General features: G+C 35.0%; 1 protein-coding gene across 1 annotated transcript in view; it reads right to left on the bottom strand.

Moving 5' to 3' along the window:
* Nucleotides 1–22510, bottom strand: part of HNF4G (hepatocyte nuclear factor 4 gamma) — a 58959-nt gene that overhangs the window by 16500 nt on the left and 19949 nt on the right. The window lies entirely within an intron of this gene.

Raw genomic sequence — 22510 nt, 5'->3', positions numbered from 1 at the left:
AGAATTTATGAAGTTCATAACAACAAATTATTGTGTTCTAAACTCTTTTCAGCTGAAAGGTTAAAAATTGAAGTGCACTTCTGCATTTATACATTCCTAATAACATGAAGAGGAACCTTGGCACAAAAACAGTCTTAATTCATAAAGATCTCATGTATCAGTTCTCATACAAAATGGCAATAGCTGGCAACTCTCATACAAAGATTTGTGACTTTAAAACAAGAAACAGAAAAGAAGGAATTTGTACAACTTAATTGAAAAGAAAAAACAAACCAACAAAAATATGTGCTAAGAGCACTGTCTGTTATTTCCTTGAAGATTTTTGACAGGAGCACTGGTGCAGTCTTTCCTTGCACAGAAAATTAGCTACGTGATTAACAATTAGTCACTGAATATGGTAAACACTACTGAATAAATTCACCTGAAATCAAACCAGATATACTTATTCTTTGAGTCACAGTGTAAACAGAAGTGTTCAAACAAACAACTGCAAAATAGCTTTTACTTTTTTGCTTCTGGTTTAAATTGAAGGAAAACATACCCTAAGCATTTGTAGCTATTTTGTCCAGGACAGGAAAAAATGTCACATTAATTAGATATGCAGACATGAATTAAAAAGTCAAGTACCTGAGCTCATGAACAGGATACAGGATGAACAGTAAAATGGCTAATATTGATACATAGTATTATTCATATTGTATAGATCCAACTGAAATGTATAATACAAATGCATAATAAATTTTTCCTTGTGTCCCACAGAGCTTAAAAGTTAAAGAGTTTTTTAGATACTTTAGATACAGAGAGAAGCAACATTTCTGGGGTTTTTTGTTTGTTTTACGAAGCTGCAATTGATAGGAATTACTTAAAAATTTATTAAAAGAAAGAAACCTTAGAAGTAAAAATTCAGTTATGTAAAGACCTTATTTTAAAACTAGGATTGTCATGGAAAATTATAAACTATTTTTAAACTAGGTTACAGAATTGCTTTAGAAAAATATAAGGCATTTCCTTTGGAGTTTTGTAACTTTGTGTCATAGAATAATTAAAAACACAGTATGTAAATGTTATAACGAAATATTTCACAGAAATATAAGTAGTGTGTGTGTGTATAAATATATATATGTATGTACGGGCACACTTTTTTTCTTTGGCATTATTCTGAAGCAAAATGTCTAGAAAATTGACTTGATGTTGACAAATTCTTTGATTTCAACAGAATTGTGTAATCTTTCTGAATGTGGTTTGTTAAACTTCTCTAAATGTTCCTTATTAATTTAAACAACTAGAAAAGATACACAGGAAGGTTCATAATGGGCAGCTTTCAGTTCCAAACTAGCACTGTAACAAGACAATGTTTTTATAACTGTTGTAACAAAATACTTAGGTTAAACTCAAAACATACTCTAAACATAAAAAGGCTGCACCTGATAATTAATAATTATCAAGCTAATCACTTACAGTGATAATTTAACCAGCTCTATTGCAAACACATAATGCAACCAAGCACAACCTCCCTAATCTGCCTTCCCATTTTATTTAACATTAACAGATCCAAAAGGGTGCTATTCAGCAAAAAAAAAATGACCAATGAAATACCTCTATTAGAACAATAAGCAGAGAAATCATCTAAAGGTATATAATCATTATTGACAGCTACAAATTTAGTTAGCACATAAAGTTCTGTTTTTTCTTCCTAAATTGATAACCAAATCTACCCTTCTGTTTACTAAGCTTGCTGTAATTTAACATCAGAAATCCAGATAAAACTTAAAGCCTAACAATAAAAACGTAATTAGGTTCTATATGGCAGGAATATGTGGAAATGCAGGTGCTAAATATTTTTCCTGCAAATCACTACATATTGTTTCTGCCTTTTAAAAAAACATACTACTACAGATCTATGCATGTTACTTTAAGACACAATAAACCAACATTTTTAGTGTATTAAAAGATTTGAAAGGCCATTTTTTTTTTTTGGTCAGTTCTTGATGGCATAATGAAATGGTATGCTTTTTATTTCAAGTATAAATTATTGACAACACTTCTTAAAATTTGCATATAAAAAAATCTGCTTCAAGTGTTACATTAGCCAAACGCAAAAACTTTTTCTCAATTAAACGTTATCCTCTAGAAAGCTGATGTGATTCTTTTTAAGTCACTCTTGTGCATATATACACATAGCTAGAAAGGCTAGATTAACACTTAAATTAAAAAAAAAATTATTAGTCCAACAATTAGAAACTAGTCATCAAGAAACAGTAGCTAATTTCTTTCACAAACCTCTGGATAATTTTGTCGTTTCCTTTTGAAAGTTATATACAAAATATACTTCCATGTCCAAACTGTCAATACTAGTTATTCATTCGTCTTATAGTAAATAAAACAACTGCTGAATAGACTTTTTTTTTGCCTTTGATTAACAGACTGGTGACAGTACAGCTAGTTTATTATATATAACCTCTCTTTTATTTTCCTTAAAGAATTATAATGTTACTAACTCAGAGTCAGTGATGAAGTGTAAGAGAACAGATTTGTAGTTTAAAAACAACCCCCAAATGCTCCATTAATAAAACATTTAAGTAATACCTTATAGCATTACTAGACTTCACTACTTCTGTTAACTGGCTTGAATTTGCCTCACAGGGCAGAACTCACCATTGCCATTATACAGAATCTGCATAGTTTCGAACTCCAGTGCTGTATACGTTGGATCTAAAACTTCACTGTAGTTTGCCATTTCCATGTCCAGAATTGGTTCTGAGAGCCGCATCATTGAATGCAAAAGCAGTGGAAAGCTGTTCAAATGTAAAACCTTCCCATTCTGTTTCACAGTGATTGATAATCCAAAGTTAACTATAACTGTGTCACTTACGTGAAGCAATGGGAGGAGCTGGAAAACTGCTTCTGTATGCTGTATTTTACCTGGGTATTTTTTTTCTTTTATGATACAGTGCAACCCTTCTGATAATCTTGGAATGCTTTCTGAAATAATCTTATCAGGAGTTGTATTGGCTCCAGTTCTTGCATGAACCCAAGGACGTGCAGGAAGCTTCCTATTCCTCAAGCTTTGCTGCACATTTTGTTGTCAATGTTGGTACAAACAGTTCTAAACAAACTACTCTGGTTGTTCTATAGGGAGAATGTAAGTTCATATGCCATTTTGCTCTCTCACTTCAGAACAATAAGGAAATGTGATATGATTATGGACTATCTCCAACTCTACCCAAATCACCCACCTACACGTTTTAAAAGACAGCTGTAAAATCTCCCATTTTACAGCTGATAGTGTTCTTTCCCACTGGCAATGACCTAGCTCTGTAGGCATCCTTAAGCAAGGCTTCAAGTCACACAAGTCAGCAGCAAGGCCAGTTCATAAATCCCCTCCATCACACACTGTGCTGCTGCAATGGTTCCAGGCACTGTACCCTGCAGCCTCTCAGTGGCTTCCTGTTCTAACCCTTCTTCATACATGATGTGATGGCTGCATAGCATTTCCCAGCACCATTTGGATGTACAGGGGGAAAGGAAATATTAGTCACCTTCTCTATCTCTGGGTAGGTTCACAGCTCATCAGTTGTAGACATGGCATGTACAAACCCAGTTAAAAACCCTCCTCTAAAGCTGCTTGAATCTGTGCCAAATATATAACTGAACAGCAGAATCTCACTTGCTAATCTGGTGTTTTCAAATGTTGGATAGCAGAATTTCAAATGTTATTATTCTCAATACATTCTTTACAGAAAAATACGCTTTACACTGCTGAAAAACAGTTACATAAAGATTACATATGTAGGAAAACTACTCAGTTTATGCCTAATTAACAAGAGCCAGTAACTGTATATACAGCGTTGAAATGTATATTTGAATGGAAAAGTTCCTACTCAGTAAAAGTAGCTGTAAAAGGGCACCATAAACCAATTCCTTGATTAAATAAATAAATAAATATTTTAAAAAGTAATTTATGACAGACAAGTTACCAATGAAGGAGGAAAATTTACTCAAAAAGACCTAGGAAAAAAGCCTTTAAAAATTCATCCTTCTAATATCCATGTCTCCAGGGTTACCTGAGAGTCACAAATCATCTTGTTTCCTTGTGGACATGTAGATGCAGTCTCAGGTCAGTTCTCCTCCTGACTCCAGCAGAGCCCAGTAACATAATTATGACAACAGGATTCTTGTATAATTCACAGACCCATCCCTAAACCAAAGCACATTTACAGTTGTGTTACTGCTTGCACAAATTCTCCTCAGATTTTGGAGGGTCTCCACATGGGCTGTGCTTTTCAACCTACTGCTATCCATTTTCCTTTAAACCATTAATTCCATTATTATATTTAATGAGATATCAAAAAACTGCAGAAGTTACTTTTTAAAAAGACCAACTGATATGACTACAAATACTTCCTGTACATGACAGAAGACATACAAAAAATGGTAAAATTTAAAGATATCTAAGAATACGACTGAAATTTTAGAATATTTACTACATGCCTACAGTCATGGAAAAAATTACTCAGAAAGTATCATTTCACAGTACAGGAAGTGTACAAGGTTTCACAATATTTAAATACAGCTAATATTTCTTTCTTTTACTTAAAGAAGTATATTAAATTAAGATTCATGAAAAGCTATTTGTTTACAGTCAATATTGTTTAGGAAATCACTGAATTTTATCATGAGATGAAATAATTTTATATTACCTGATGGCTCAGTTTGCGAAGTGTCTTCTCTAGCAGAATTTGTTGCATTTGCTACAACCATTTGTTGTATTTGTATAGTATTTCTATTAAACAAACTACTAGTTGCATAACAAATGATTCATTGCCTTAATATGCTACTTAATATAATATAAAAAGGCTTACATGTTAACTAGAATTATCTATTATTTGTCAGTGTATACGTTTTGATAATATGTTCTAGAAATATTATCTGGCTTTTTAATACCAAAATCACATGCTTACAAACATATCCATTGAAATTTTTTATTTCAAAAAGCCAGTCCTGAAAACATTCTGGCGTACAAGTAAATTTAAAATACAGGAATGAATGGAAGATGGAAGATATCATGTATGACATGATCAAATCCTGCTATTCCCTCTGCTTTTAGCAGAACTTCTTCAATGCTGCCAACACAGGTCCCTTAGTGACTGCTAAAGAGAGGGAATGAATTGACCCTTCATACTTCTGTCATATGAAAACTCATTTCAATTGATTTTTTAATATGGAAAAGTGTATGCTATAGGAAAGACATTCTTTATACTATTTTTTCATGTTTTGCTAAGGAAACTTCTTACAGTCAAATCTTGCACTCATAAAAATGTGCTTTCTGGGGGATTTTTGGCATCATGAAGTACATCATGAACAATTAATGTATACTAAATCACTATAGTAAAATATTAATATGTTTTCTTTCAGCCTTAGGTGGATTAGAATGCAGTTCTGGAATTAGAGCAGTTGACGAAAGAAGCTAATGATGAACAGCTTTTAGTCTTATGTCAGTTCAAGCTTTATACTGTTCACTAGTCTTCAGACTCCCACACAGCAGATTTCTTTTCATATTGGACACCTGCACTGTTTTTAAAATTCTGAATGGCACTGCCACTTGTGTCTAAAATAGTCTAAGCCAAGTCATCTACTGCTGAGAGCCAAGAAATATCAGCCTAAGGCAAGCAAAAGTTTTAAAACTGTGTAATTAGTCAAAGTGCTAAGCACTTCTTTGAGATAAGTGAAAATGTAAATTTGAGTAAGAAATTATTTCTCAAAGTAAATTTTGCCGTAATTGTGAAGAGTAAGCTACACAATAATGGTTTTGTTCATGTGGTTTTCTTGCTTTTTCTCTTTAAATCTGATGACCTCAGGATCACATACAGAAAGCATTCCTATCTTATCTTTAAGACTATTAACTCTGTTAATTGTTCAGCTCTCCATATTAAATGTAATCATTCTTTCTGACTGGGGTATAAAATACAGCACAACCTAATAAAATCAAGGTTATTTCCATAAAAAGTCTTCCTGAAAACAAAAACAAATCTCAAACTACTATCACCACTGAAATAGTTTTGGTTTTCTCTCTCCTTTTTTTTTTTTTTTTTTTTTTTAATAAGTAGCAATATGTCCTTTTGCGTTTCCAGTTTAGTAAGAAATGTGGATTGCCAGAAAAAAGTGTTAATTCAAAGGGGTTTTTTTCTTGTTTCCCACGTATTCTGGGTAAGAACACACCTTCACTCTATTTCCTGCTTTGCAAGTACAGTGAGTTGTAGTGGACATACTTGGAAGGCATCCTGTTTTTGCCAATAACCTGTCATATTTATCCAGAATGCTGGCAAAACACACATTTTGATCTGTTTCCCCTCTTGATGGTTGGCACATGTAGGACATGGAGGCCATACTAAAAGCCCTAAAGAAACCATATGAGCTGAGCCAGAATGCCTCCCTACTACAGTAAACCCAAAGACCTCCAAGCCAGAGAGTTTATTTGGCAAAAGCTTGCTACCTAGGAAGCAGTGTGAAAATTTCCACATACCCATGGGCAATCTCATTTTTGGCTTACAAAGATACACACCCACATAATGCCACAAACTGAGCTTCCCTCTCCTGGAACACACCCTCAGTGCCAGAGAGAACGCTGCTAGTCACCACCACATCAGCTCTGCTGACACCCACCCCCCAAGTGCTTCATACATGGTCCATGAGTAATGACTGGGAAATGTTTGCATGTATTCTAAAACATAAAATTATGACATGTCTGACATGGAAAGCTTTGTAACACTGTGGGATTAGTTGATTTGATAGAGATTGCTGGCTTTTTATTTTTTAAATAAATAAAAATGTTAGAGTTGGATCAGATCTAAAAAAATGTGCATTACCATGCTTCTTCAAAAAGAAATAGCCTTTTGGTTTAACACCTAGGTAACATGATGGAAATACGGCTACAGTCCTCTACAAATCTAAGATATTACACCAAGGCTTGTAATGTTGTCATGCCCGCCCCCGTCTCCCTCCCCAAAAAAGTTCAGAGCCAAACAAGGACAAAGCTGCCTTTGAGCTGGTTAATATGAAAGGATTTTTCAGAACAATTTATGAATAATGAGAATAAATATATAGCACAAAGGTTTCCACTAAGGTGACCAAAGGCATCATCTCATACTATTCAAACCCAGAAACAACTATCACCTTCAACAAGTAAATTTACGGCACTTAGACTTTTCACTTTGTCCTAAAAAAAAGTGGTTAAACAAAACACCAGAAAAGCAAAATCAGTACCAGAACTGAGTAACAGGTTTTCACGGCACACTTATTAGGCAAGGTGGTAAGATTAGCTGCAACAAATCATGCCAGGTGAAACTGAAGTACAGATCTTTGCAGGAAATCCAGGTTAAGCTTGTTTTCATTACTCACATTTTTAGACACTTAGACCACCCCAGGCATTCTATAGAAAAGAGATCCTTACACATATTGAATTTGCCTCTTTTTTCAGTTAAATTGGTCATTCATTATGTTGAGTTCCACTCTAACATGCAGCATATATAGGGTTTTTTTATAAATTATGTTGAGGGTTGTGTTTATTTTTTTTGGCGCAACAGGGAACAGACAATTATTGTGAGGTCTGATTGTCTTCATATTTATGTTTTTGGCTTAAAATATTATTTGTCTTTCAGAACAACCAGCTACAACTTCAACGGTTGTGTATGTGAATAAATACAAAAAACAAAGAATATGCCTGGTGTCTGACTTGTCAAATAATATGGACCCACCCTACAGCACTCTTTAGAGTTTGAAATAATCCCAAAATAGTTATTAACATGCCAATGAGTAATCTACTTCAGAGTTTCAAAGCTGAGTAAGAGATCTAGTACTCCAAATTCTTTGATGAGCAATTTACAATTTTAATCTTGCATCCACTTTGGTATTTGCCTTTTCAGTAGCTGAGGGAAAATATCAAAGGAATATGAAAGCTCTAAAATATTTTGAGCCTGAAGAATAGTTGCTGCAGGATAATTTTAAGGATAATTTACACTTGCTGAGGACATAGCTTGCTTTCAGATTCTCCCTCTCTATTCCAAATATAATTCACTCCATCTTATTCTAAAAGGATAAATGATTTATTTATGCACTTTATATACCACAGTGTCATTGAGGGTATATGATGCTCGGACAGCAACAGTAATATAATGGTGTCATATGCAAAGAGATGTTGCATCCACTCTTAAGGTGAAGGTAGACAAAGTCATCTGGTTTATCTGATTTTATTTATCACTTGCACATGCACACATATATCAATGAGTGACCTGGGTAGCATGTCACAAAGTGTAAGACACATTGCAGTTCACAAACCCTTATTTGTCTTTTCTCTTTAACAGAAAGGTGTTTTGAGATGATTCTGACATTGTATTCACTCAAAAGTTTCACACAGCAAAATTATTAAGGCAGTATATTCTTCATTTTGCAGATGTCCCATGCTACTGTTTGTTAATGGTTTAGTGAAAGTCATGGTGTATCTGTGACAGCCTTTCAGCAATTAACACCACCAGCAGGAAATATTCAGGGAAAAGCCATCTCATGGCCAAGAGGTCAAACATGGACCGTTGCATTACGGGCCATCACTAAATGTCAGCAGCTAGCCGCACAGCTGCACTGGGGGAGAGCATTGTGGCAGGGTGAAGGGAGACTCAAGGCCATGATGGTGCCAGCTGAACTAGCACATTTCTAGGGGAAGATTTAGAAGGATGAGTAATGGTGAAGTGGAAGCTTGAAGACTCATTCAAAAAGGAGGTTGAGCAGTGCCCTCCTTGCTCTCTACAGCTTTCTGAGGACAGGAAGTAGACAGGGATGAGTAATGGTGATCTCTTCTCCCTCATATGCAGAGATGGGCTGTATGGGAATGGTTCAAAGTAGTGTCAGAAGAGGTTTGAAGTGGATATTAGCATAAATTTTTTTACCAGAGGGTGGTCGAACATGGAAGATTTCCAAGAGAGGTGATCAGTGCCCCAAGCCTGCCAGTGTCTAAGAGGCATTTGGACAATGCTCATCAAGGTTTTAATTTGATCAGCATTGATTTGCTCAGGCAGTTGGACTAGATAGCTGTTGTTCCCCTTTCAACTGAAACATTCTATACTATTTCAATCTCACCTAGTCTAGTGTATCCTAGTATTTTCTATTCAGTCAGAACACAGTATGACAGATGCAAGGGTTAGGTAGTAAAGACTAAGGATGCAGAATAGTTATGCTCCTTTTTCTGGCCATTCCAGGAAGATGTCCACAGGAGGCTGCAAGCCATGTAGATATCAAAGGTTATGCAGATTTAAAATCTTGTTTTATGTACACATGTGTTTATACACAAGTATGTACACACAGGAATCTATTGTCAGTGTTTTTGCGACAGCTGAATTTGCCTCTTGTATTACCACTGGGTTTACCTACAAAAATTAATCTGACTGGGGGGAAGCTCTCCCTTCTACATATGGATTCTTAGGAATTCTTCACATTGTACTGTCCATGTCCAGATTCTCTTCATGAACTAATAGATTTGTATTTTGCCAGTTCAATCCATTTCTGGGCTTGCTTTGTGTCCAGATTAACAGTAGATTTGCTAACCCTATCTGAGGTAAGCAGGCACTATTAGAAAATTGTACATATTTATTGGGAGGAAGGATAAAAACCAGGATACTTTCACTTTTTACATTGCAACAGATTAGGTTTACTCTTATGTATGTGAATTACCATTAAGTACACCTTGGTACTTATATTTCTATTTTAACTTAATATTCTTTAGTTCATTTTATTCTTGAAAACTCACTATAGCCATGAAGTGTTGACTATTTAGAGGGCTTAAAGGATTTTTGTAGCATAGAATTTTGTGCTGAGATTTGCTGAAGTACAGTTAAATGACTGGATACACTTGTTAATTATTTGCTTAAATCAGGTAACTTATTATTTTCTGCTACACACAGGAAAATTAATCAGAGAGTTGTCCTGGAGAGCACAGTGAAATGAGAAGAGGAAAGAGTTCAGGCATAAGATAAAACCTAACCATCATGCTACTGATAAGCAAGACTAAGCACTCCTGTTCAGTCATCCCCAGGTGATTAGTAATTTCTTAATAAGCCTTCTTGGCAGGTTTTATACAAACCTGCTCATAAACAATGTTTTATATAGCTAATTAGATAAAATTAACTTACAATTTACCCATAGTTATCTTAGAAATACCATATAATAAGGTTTTTTTTTCCACAGATAAACACTCTTGCCTTTGTCATACACAATAAAAGAGTTCAAAAAGAGGTTAGCCAGTATCAAGGCAAGGTTTGTTTGGTATTTTTTTTTTTAGCCTTGCCTGGAATCTTTCTTTTCCTTCTTCAATTAATAATAGCAAATCTTCTAATTTCAATATTCTATCCCCTGGTGAATGAGTTATGTATTCTACATAACATGTCAAAACAAACTCACTACACTTCTGCCCATGCTAGTGACTATATAACTCTTGGTCCTACATAAAAGGCAAATTAAATAACTGAAAAATCAGACAAGTGCCATTCTTTTCAGTTACTCTGTCTAAAATTAAAATTTTTAACTAGAGCCTAAGCTGACTCATCACATTCCTGCAGAAAGAACGTTGTGTCAATACACTCCGTTTAACTCTTCAAAGACACTAGCATGGTTATGCTTAGCTTAACAACTTCTCTAATTGCTATTGTTACAAAAATGAGTTAAACAGAAGTTCAGAGCATATTAAAGGCTATCAGTTTAGAGTGCAACTATGGCAAACAAACAAAACCTTCAAATACTCTCTGAACAAAAGAACAATGAGAAAGCATAAAGGCATATTCTCTGTTTCCACCATCCTTCTGATCAGCTCTTTAAAGTATCAAAATAATTCTATTTTATGCATCAAAATAAGTTTTTAGAATAATTCACAGCCTAGGAAGGCATGTGTGTACAATACCCTGATTTTCATAAAACCATAGAATGATTATGGTTGAAAAAGGCCTAAAGGTCATCTGGTTCCAACTACTCTGCCACAGAGAGGGACGCCTGCCACTATACCAGGCTGCTCGAAGCTCTATCCAGCCTGACCTTGAGCTCTTTCAGGGATGGGGCATCCACAGAGTGGGGCATCCACAGCTTCTCTGTGGATGCCTTCTCAACCTCTTCCAGTGTCTCACCATCCTCACAGTAAAGAATTCTTCCTAATATCCAATCTAAACCCACTGTCTTTCGGTTTCAATCCTTCCCTCCTTGTCCTATCACTACATGTCCTTACAAAACATCTTTCTCCAACCTTCTTGTAGGCTGCCTTCAGATACTGACACTTGCTATAGGGTCTTCCTGAAGCCTTCTCCCTAAAATTATTACATTATATTTCTTAAGAGAACAAAGTAATTATTGCTTTCACCAGACATGAACTGACAATACTTATCTCCTTGAAAATTCAAACAATGGTGCTGTCTTAAGAATCAGGGAGGTGAAGGACACCTGGTATCTTTATTGGCAGAGACATCTATACTCTAAGCACAGAAAATTCAGATCCCAGTGAGCACAAAGGTGAATCCTCTGGAGAGAGAGCTCAAGTCTTTGCTTTGCTGTACACATACAGATAGCCTTCAATTGGCCAGTGGTTGTCTCTTTAATTTTAACAGGTTAGGTGTGTTCCCAGGTAAGAACAAAATATTGAATACTGTGACTTTCACAGAAGTACAGATATATCTGCTCCCAACAGATTTTAAACAGTGATTTTAGCAAGCTCAAAATCAGTAGAAGTCCATTTTAAAAGCTAATGGTAAAAATTAGAAAATAAGTTGGGCTGCATCTCTTTAACTAATGAAGCCAGAACACTGATTGATCTGAGCAGGAAAAAAATTCACTGGCATGGAAGATATAAGAGAAGTGGTCTAGTAAGGTTTTAATTAGTCTCTATCTTGAGAGGACGTAAGAGGAAATGGTCATAAGAAATGGTCATAAGTGCAGTTATGCAAAAAACACAATGCAAGATAAAATAGGAAAAATTATGTGTAGCTGCAATAATGTAGATTACATGATCAAGTTTACCTCCAATAGTATAGATAAAAGTGGGGTCTGCATGGATTTTCCAGACCTGAACAATATTCATATGGCTGTATTCCTTGTTCTTAATGTATTCTTGTAGGAAGGCTCCATTATTTTATCTGAGAACTTTGCAATCAGTAAGATTATTTCCCCATCTGTGAGAGAGGGACAAACTATAGTACTCTTTTAATAAACAGAGAAATGAGGCAAAGGACAACTAAAGATAGGGTTTATGACACTTGAGTCCACGTGTCTATAATACGTGTTGCCTGCACACAAACCAAACATTCAATTCCCTCTGTATATAATGATCAGAAACAGGCACATCTAAACAGATTCCTCAAACTTATCTTTAACAGGAGGTTAAAAGAACAGAATCATCTCCATTTCTTCCCACTGGTTGTCTAACTAAAGTGTTCCAATAACTGCAACACCTAGAGTTAGGTAAGTGAATCTACACAAAATACTCCCCAAAATCTGAGAAGAGAGCTGAAGGTGGAGAGCCTGGATGGAGACCCGCCTCCTACAATTTCCACTGGAGCATGTTCTCAAGACTGAAAATAATCATATGGCACAACTGCCAGAGCTTATGAATACAAGGAAAAAATCCTTTATATCTTAAAAAAAATTAAAATATTTTTAATATCATAGTTCAATAATTAATGTTTTCACCAACTTAAAATACATTTCAGAGAGTGTGAGCTTCAAGAAAAGAGTGAGTCAACTTCACAAAAATGGCAATATGTGAAATCATAAAATGATGTATTATACCATTTGAGGATTAACAGAATTAGACTTAAAAATCAAACTAAAAATATGCTAGATGAAGAGCATTCCTCAGAAAGCAACAAAGAAAATATTAAGTTACTATATCTAAATGGGGGACCGTTGTCCTGCATGGTCTTGCCTGCACTTCTGGTTTGTGAATGGGCACCCAAAATCCTCATGACCAAAGGACAGGACTATAATTTTCTTTAGAAGGTGCACAAAGCACACAGGTTCTTTTCCTGCCTGATACCTCCTCTGGCCTGACAACCAGAAATACAAGGTATGCAGAAGACACGGGTCACTTCCCCACCTTGCTGGGACACTGTTCAGATGCATCTCCTGGGGCCAGGACTGTGACGCACATACACAGTCACAGGAACAGCTTGAAGTTCAGCTGCCTTTTCAAAGCTATACTCTATTTTGATAAAAAGGAGAAACCACAAAAGATTTGTTAAATTTATCTCCCAAGACACACAAAAGTTGTTGCACACCAAAGTTTTGGAGCCTTCTCTAAAACAATGCAGTAAAGATTCACATATTTTCATTTGATTAAGGAGAAAAAGCAGCTGTGAACTGTACTTGCTACTGTTTAAATGCCCTGACAACACCTGAAGTTGATTAATCTTCTAGATAACAACGCTTTAACTAGACACGTGAGAAAATATCTAAGGTGACAGTCCACTTTTGATAAGTGAGTTTTGTTAATAAATTGGCATTTAAAACACATAAGTATTTAAATACTCCTATTTGATTTATGAGAATGGCAAAAGTAACTTCCTGTGAAAATGTAGTCCTTCAGCTTCAGAAAAGAAGCAGTAGAAAAGACTGTCCTAATTAAAAATTACTATTTGTTCAGGAATCTGGAAAGTTGTCAGTAGCAGCTGTATGCAAGGAAACAAAGATCACTTAGGTGACAGAAATGTCACTACTGGTTGTATCCTATTTATGTTCAAGTAGATTATACATACAACAAAAAAGCTATTTGAAAACTTTCAGAATTTGCACGAGTGGAAAAATAGGACTAACATGATTTTCTTTTTAAAGTGATGTAAGGTCTACAGTCAGAGTCTAGCAGTTGTAGTGTATGACTGCTAAATCTATCAACAACACAACAGCCGAACCAAAAAGAATAGCAGTGTTGGTTGTTTGAAGTGAAATTCCTGGTTGGTCTAATAAAGATATCACTTCTTGCTAAAACTTGGGCTTTCCTGGGCTTTTGAGTAAGTTAAACTCTGAACAACACTGTTACACTTACTTTAAAAAAAAAAAAAACATATAATAAATCTTAGGGAAACATAATATTTTCCAGTTGAAGACTGATGTGACTTGTTTCATTTGATCTACATAGTGTTCTTGGGGGGGGAAAAAGAAACAAAACTACAGTACTGTTTTCTATTGTTATCTTGAAAGGAACAGTTGAAAAACATCTGAAAACCAACCATTCCTGGGAAGTGTGGCAGAAGTAATTGCTTTAGGAATCCAAAGTGTACAGAATCATTGGATACTAAAAAAATACCAAATACTAAAGACACAATCTTTTCTGTGACCACTTTGATCTTACATAAGTGAAGTAATACTTTTCATTATTTAGGAGAGAAAAATAAATAGTCAAAGGTGAAACAGGATATGTTTTTTACTAATTTCCAAGACTGAAGGGAATTAAAATGACTAAAGTAATATTGTAGGAGATTGTGGTATTACATTGTTTTGAAGTGAAGGAAGAAAAAGAAAAGGAAAAAGAGAAATAAATAATAAAATTAGAAAGAAAATATTACTTTGAAAGTTATTCCTGAAAGGGATCCGAATATAAAACCAGTCAAGAAAGAAGAGATACAGGAGAGAACTAAATGGCTGGGTATTTGTGCAACACCCATTGGCAAGTTTTATGAGTCCAAAAGGAGGAACCCAATCAAACACTACTATGGACGTAAGGAATCTTGAATACACAGTTTTTTCCCAGCTATTCCTCTAATTCTCTCCCCAGTACAGGACTGTTCTCCAGTTGTTTACCAGTACTAAAATTCACAATGAAGAATTTATTCCCTAAGAATCACAACAGCTTTCTAGCCTGCCCAGACTAAATTACTAGCATTAATAGCACTCCCTATTTTTCAGGTGTATACATAAATAAAATTACCAGGATGGACTTGGTTTGAAAAAATTGACTTAGCTGTCTCAAACAGCTGTAATTAAGACACTGCAATATCTGATAATTTAGCCAGAATAAGAAGACCAGCCAATCACTTCTGGACTCATTTCCTACAGCCAGCAGAACTCATCTACACCTCCTGCTATCTGTCATTCATCTGACAGTGAATGGCATTTCTGCTTCCATCTATGCAAGAAGCGGAGTTAAAAGCTGCCATTACAGCTGGAATTAAGGAGTGCTAATGGCTTGCCAGCCATGTTCAGGGCAAGAGAATGTAGATCTTACTGAAGGAGACTAAAAGGAGTTGGTTTGCCCATCTCAGGAAAGTAAAAAGTGAGAGGGAGTTTGTTCTACAAATAAATAATGCACTGTAAGCTACTTAAGGGAAAAATTTATACAAGAAAACAATTCTGCCATAAGAACAAGGGCATAAATATGAGGCTGGCAAGTGGAAAGCTTCTAAACATGTCAGGGTTACGGTACTGCAACAAACCACCTCTATTTGGGCAGCAGACGTGAGGAACCCAACTGGTTTAAAGACATGGAGAGAAATTTATGAAAGGTATTATATGAGTTGGTGATGTCAGCCAAATTGGTGACTCAGGAGATCTCTTAGGGTCTTATTGTGCTGAACATTTGCATCATGACTATTTTTTTATAAAGTGGCCAGTGAAAAATATCAAGTGTCTTATTCTAATTAAAAATTAAAGAAACAGAAATGACAGAAAGTTAACCCCATTGTGATAAGCAATTAACAGAATTATGCTGTGATTAAGCTGATGCATAATTAACAACTGCTGTAAATGATGTTATCCATCTAATTTGCCCAGATTGGAAAAGCGTTATTCTTAGGTATGTTTAGCAAGTTCTGTGGTAATATGCACTTGAATGAAGTGCTCTTCACTAATGTGTTCAAATTCACAAAGCTGTTATTAGAATTGCAAATAAGATATACGCTAACATCAGTTCCTCTGCCCATCATTTTCTCTTCTTTGGAACTATCCCTGACAGAAAATCAAATTGTAACAAGCCCAAAAGATGTTTGCACAAATTGAGCAAAAGTAGTGTTATTAAACATGAAAAATTTGCAAAAACGTCATCAAGATGAACCAAATGGGACTAAATTCAAAACACAAGCTGCTGCTGAGTAAAAAGGAGCAAGAATCATGGAGCTCACTGGGGGAACAGAGGAAAACACTCAAGGTAGAATTCACTTAACAAGTGGAAAGGAGAAGAATATTTTTTCCAATTATGTATATTTAAGGCCCAGAACTGAAGAATCTCTGATCATTCAAAGTTTAATCAGTAGAAATCAGTAGAAAAAATAATCAGTTTTCAAGTATAAGGTCTTCATGGTCAATACTTGTTGGAGTTGTAAAGTCCTTAATTAGCTGACTAAAGCATACCAATTAAGAAAAAAGAAAGAAGTAACTAGTTGCTCACAGATCTTCCAATTTTTCCCCAAAGGATATTGGAAAATCTGAACTGGAGAAAATAATAAGATATGATGAGGAAACAATTGCCTGATGAAGAGTACACACAGCCTTGAGTGGACAAAATAATTATACCATTTAGCAAAAAAAATTTTGGGGTTTGCATATCTTCACCAACCTACCACCAATTTCGTAGGTATTTATATGGTTTTCAGAAGCACACGATCTTCACGACTGATTCATCTCTAAATGGCTGTCACTTTCTGAGTGAGAGGCATGTTCAAACAGACCAGGCAATGATACAGTCTCTAGCAAGCAAGGAGGTTAGTGAAGCATGCAGCAAAATTTTACTTACACTCAGAAAAGAAAACAACAAAGCACAGACACTTCAGTTCTTCAGAAACAGATGAGAAAAGGCTGATTTTCTAGGCTGTGTTTCCATCCTCATTTCTAGGTAATACCTGCAGCCAATAAGAGTAAAATAAATGCTAAGCTACCTGCAATACAAACCAAGTATGCTCCTAAATAAAATTCTTATTTGGATTATAAAAGTTGAGAATACAGTGCTTTTGTTCAAGGTATAAAGGCATTTCTGAAGATTAAGGAAAATGCTTAAGTCATCAGACAACACTGATGCCAGATTTTCTTCCACTTGTAGAGTAAAAAAGCATAGAATTTATACAATGTCTTGAAATACTATCTGGAAGGATTACTTGTAGGGAATAGAAGACAAAATGGTTTTTAAGATTGCAGTTCTGTTGGCATAGAAGCATATGAATAAAAGATCCCCTGCTCTTTGGATAACTAATGTTTAGGTAAACTGGGTAAACTACATAGTAAAACAGGATTTGTAGTAGAAAAGCCTGAAAGAAAAACAATTTTAATTTGCCTATGTGCACAGCATTTCAAAAAGGATGAAGGCATGAAAGAAACAAAGGGACATTTTGTAGTAACCTTGAGAACTTTACAACTATGGCAGCCTTGCTGACTTTTCTTGGGTGGGGTGAACTGCCCTTTTAAATGCTAAGCTTTAGCTGGGCAGGCACAACCAATTTACTGCTTTATATATATTTATTTCAATGTTGCCTATTAATTCTATGCATTCTTATGTATGTGTAGTCTATGCATTTATGAGCAAGTCTTAAATCCAAACAAAATATTCACTGGTCACTCATAAAGTTCTGAAAGACAATTTGCTTTCTGCACCCCAAATATAACTTCATGCTCTTAAGATCCAAATAAAAGTATGTCATTTTTAGCCTTCTGTGTTTAAAAAATATCTGTCTGCTTCAGCAGTATTCTTTGCTTTGCCTTTTGCATTACTTAAAACCTAATGGGTAATATATCCTACTTTCCCTTGGAAGAAAGTGACAACACAGAAAATCACTGCTGAACACCAGGGATGAAACTAACTCCCCTTATTTAGATACAACAGGACTTTAGTCAAGAACAGAGATTCTTACAGTCTAAATTGTAAGTCTGCTGAGGTACTACATTCTTTATTGATTTTGTAAACTGCAGTGCATGCAAAATAGAAAGCAGTAAAATTATTAGCCCATAAGTATTTTCTGTCCTCAGGAGTGATACTGTTACACCAGCATGCCAGATTGATTCTGGCATCATCATAAATTAGACTATTTTATTCAACAGTTAAATATATAATAAATTAATTCTTATCTACCTATTTTCAAATATAGCCCCTGGGTCAGGAATTTACCATGTGGCTAATAGTGGAGGGGAAAAAAAAACTCTACTTGAAATGACACAGCCTCTCCCACTGGGATCACTATAAAGGCACATAGAAATCATCAGGGATACTAAAGTGATGATGAAGCCCAGAAATGGATCTGTTCTTGAGGTCCCTCTCTGCCTCTCTCCCTACCCTCACTCATCTATGCAAGTTAAATTAGTCTCTCCATCATCCATGATGAGAAGTTAGAATCTCTACAGGAAGCACACACTTGTCTACGTACCTCTTTTAGTTCCACATTTTCAGACCTCCCTTACACACCTAATTCTATAGTCATTAGTAGGGCAATAAAATGGCATAAAATGAGCAAAGAGCAATAAAGCAATCATATTCCAGCATGTTTATTTAGTGTGGTCCTTAATGACAGAGACCTTCGCACCCACTGATACCTGGAGCTGCTACTAAATTCTCCTCTGCCTCAGATCCATGGTTACTATTACTCTCAGACTTATGCCCAACGTTTTAAAGCCTGATTCACATGAACTGTGCCAAAAAAAAAAAAAAACCCTCACAGAAAGAAAAATCAGTTTTAAGGGGGTAAAGAAAGCTATGCAAATTCAGCCCAAATCTACTTGGATGTGAGTTAGATACAATGAAAAATTTGCATGGGTTGCACTGTCCAAATTAGATGGAAACATTGAATGTTATATTGGGTGGGTGTTGTTATTAAACTTAGCATATTATATTACATTTTATTATATTATGTTAATATATAATATTAGCATATTAGATATGCTTAGTGGTAAATGTAATTTAAAATCTAACTACACACCTGTGAATCTGATGGCAAATCAGATTTCTCTCTCCCCCAAAATACTTAATAATCAGTCAAATTAAAGTTGTACTAACTATAGTGTACCATGATTAGTGATCAGTGCATTGCTTGTTCTTCTCTTGGTCTCTTCATCTTTAGACTTTTCTAGAGATATTCACTCTTTTGGTAAGCCTTTTATCAGATAGATTGGTTTTACTGCAGATTTCGGTAGGGTCTTGTCTCTACACTGAGCTCTGGGTATCTGTCATCTTTCCAACTGGAATGAGATGCACAAACATGGAAGCCTGGCCATAAAGTAGCAACTACTCATCACTACACATAAGTGATGTGACCCAGATAACGTGTGATATGCTGCATCAATATTGTAAGCAAAACATACAACAGGTTGTGTTTGCACAAGCAAGTGCATCCAATATGTAGAAAATGAATATAGATTGCCAAAATTCTACAAATAGCACTATCTACTTAGAAAAGTTGGTAAAAAACTACTCAGGTAAAAGTTCTCCTTTTCATTTGAATTTTTAGATGTCCAAACACTATCCCATCGTGCAAAAAAAGCAGCCTGCTGAAATAAAAGCACAATAAAAAAGAGCTATGTGTTGAATTATTTCAGTGAGCTACGATCCAAAGTAAAGCACTATGATAAATCACATAATTTTGCTTAAAAGCAGGGGGAAACAAAACATGGACACATAGAGGAGAAAGAAAAAAAAAAAGAAGAAAAAATAATGGAAGTAAACCAAAACACAAAACAAAGCAGTGCCTTTCAGGATGATTGAATCTTGCCTAAACCATATTTTACTCTCTGCTACATAATTTTACACTCTTGACAAAGTCAGGCAGTTGGAAGAGGGTTGGAAAAACATATGTAGCTTTTTGTCAACTTTATGCCTCCCTAAATTTAGAAGACGTTTATGAATAAAGAAGCTAAAAATAAATCATAAAACAGTGTCAATAATGTGGTCTGAATTATCCAGCCATAAAAAATATGAAAACATTTTAATATATTTTAATAGAATTTTCATAACATAAATAATAGCAACAAGACGACTGGCAACAAAAAAGTTATTTGTAGCTGAACTTACACAGATGACCTTTTAAAAAAACGCTACACTGCCTATATATACTGTGGCTTGTTTACCTACATGTTTAAACTATTCTAAAAACTCATAGTTAAAATGTAGCCGACATGTACATTACCTAATCTTAATAGCAATACCTGGCACTGAGGTCTTGGATAAGCAAATATAGTCACATTAATAGTTACAATTTTAGTTTCCAAAATGAAAATCAATACCAATTTATCTGGATATTGTAAATTAACAAAATATATAGAAAATGAATGTAAAAAATTTACATTACAGTTTTATTTTCAACATATATATATACATATAGAGAGAGAATGCTATTGTGTATATAGGGAGTTAGGAGGTTATGCAAATGCACGTATCTAAATATGCACATATTTAGATACGATCCTGTTTCAATGCAATCCCATTATCTTTAAGGAAATGTGCTGATAAGTTAGAAGTTGCAACATATGCATTTTACAGCAGGTTGAAATGTGGAATTTCTAAAAGAAAACTTCCAGAATTTTTTAAACATTCTTTAGTCATTACAGAAACATCATTGAAAAGACCTAACAAGAATGGTAACTACTAGGCTAAGTCAAAAATTTGATTAATATATACACTTTCTGAAAAAGCATCTACAAAATAATGACAGTGAAAAATTAAAAACAAGGGATAAAGCAAAATGAAGAAAATGTTACTTAATTATGAAAAATTGTTAATTAAAGTTAAAAAGGTTCTTTTAAACTTTAGCAAATGAGACATTTTCTATCTCTAACAACAGTTAGATGCAACACCAAAACAAAGTTCTCATTTACATCCATTTCTTCCAATTCATTGCCTCTTCTCCACCCAATAGCATTTTAGGTCCAGAGCTGCAGTACAGTGCCTTCCACCTGTCCAACCAGCCAACAAGATTAACCTTTTTTTCTCTTTGGGGACTTATGACCAGTGAGGAGCAGAATGATTAAAAAGCTTTTTTACAATCTCTATATGAGATTAATCATGTCTCACCTTACAAGTCACTCAAGTCCCTGAAATTTTTTATTCTGCTACTCTTTTATATCAATCCTCTTCTTCCTTCCTTTACAGTCTTATTAAGCTTTTATTTTCCTGAGTTAATGAACACAGACACTTACTTCTCACTCTGACAAGTTCATTGCTGAAACCGTTGTTCATCATAAATAAGTAAAAGAAAACAGTATTAATTCTATGAAAAATGTTAGCAGGTCAGAAAATCAAGCCAGTGTTCTTGATTTTCCAACATATCGACACTAAGCTAAACAAATATGATCACACAATAAACTTGCAATGTTTAACTGAATGTAGTCATAATTATACAATTCAGTAACCAAATCCACACACAAAATGTACAAATTATTACAAAGCAGCTCTACATCTCAAACAATAGTAACACTGCAATACTAAGGGACTAAGGACAAAATGCTTTTAATCTTCAAAAAGTATGTATCATTCAGGACAATTTTTTCCAACAAGCTGATGAAGAAAGCTATCCAGTACTCACAGTAAAAAGTAGAATTAGAAAAGACAAACTTGAACCCAGAAGTAAACATAAGTCTAGGAGCTCACATGGACAATCTTCAACATGGAATGCAAGTCTGATAGAAGATAATAAAATTTTCATCCGACCCAGAAAATAATATTTTAAGGGGTTTTATGCCATAAAAAGGAAACTCTGCAATTGTATAATGCCACAAAAAATATTTACTGTTTTGTTTATAGGCTCCCAATAATTTTAGTGAAAACAGTCTTTTCATAATTGGAAGACATGGTATGGACAACACTGAGCAAAGCAGTATTTAGTCTTCAGAAAATTAACTGAGATGAGATGATAAGATGAAACAAACAGAAATTAGAAGAAACGCTGAGATATACCACTCTGCCAATGTTCCTTTCACAGAGAACATTCCGCCCTCACCAGTTCTAAACACTAAAGGTGATACACAAAGACTAGGGAAGGTGGTACACCTAGGACACCTTACAACTCATCTTTTCAACAAAATATCAGTGGACAAACTGAAATAAGAAGTATCAACAAAACATAAATCAGCAAAGATCAAATATCCCCACAAAAAGGAGCTATGGAGACTTTTCAAAAATGTTCAGGCACCTTTAAGATGCATATATGCAGTTAGAGAACCCATGGTTCTTGATAATGGCTGGCCTCACCCTGCTGGGAGCCAGTAAGCTGCAAATATCCTCAACTGAAAGAATAAAAAAGGGAAGGAAGAACAGGATTGCTGGCATTCAGAAGAGGCTGAATAAGAACAGATATCTAGTGCAGCAATTTCTCCAAACCAAAATTTCCTCCTACACACACACACACACACACACGCACACTGCAACAATGTTCATTATACCACCATTCTCAAAAGGAAAGAGAACTAGAAACCACAACTATTTGTGATGGTTTTGATCACTCTTACTTTAGCTGGCAGACCAGATGATCGTCTACACACATCACATAAAGTAGGTAGAATGTATTTTAACAAATATCTAATT

Source organism: Catharus ustulatus, chromosome 1 (assembly GCF_009819885.2).
Source record: "Catharus ustulatus isolate bCatUst1 chromosome 1, bCatUst1.pri.v2, whole genome shotgun sequence".
NCBI classification, from domain to species: domain Eukaryota; kingdom Metazoa; phylum Chordata; class Aves; order Passeriformes; family Turdidae; genus Catharus; species Catharus ustulatus.
This window is presented reverse-complemented; position numbering and strand designations above follow the sequence as displayed.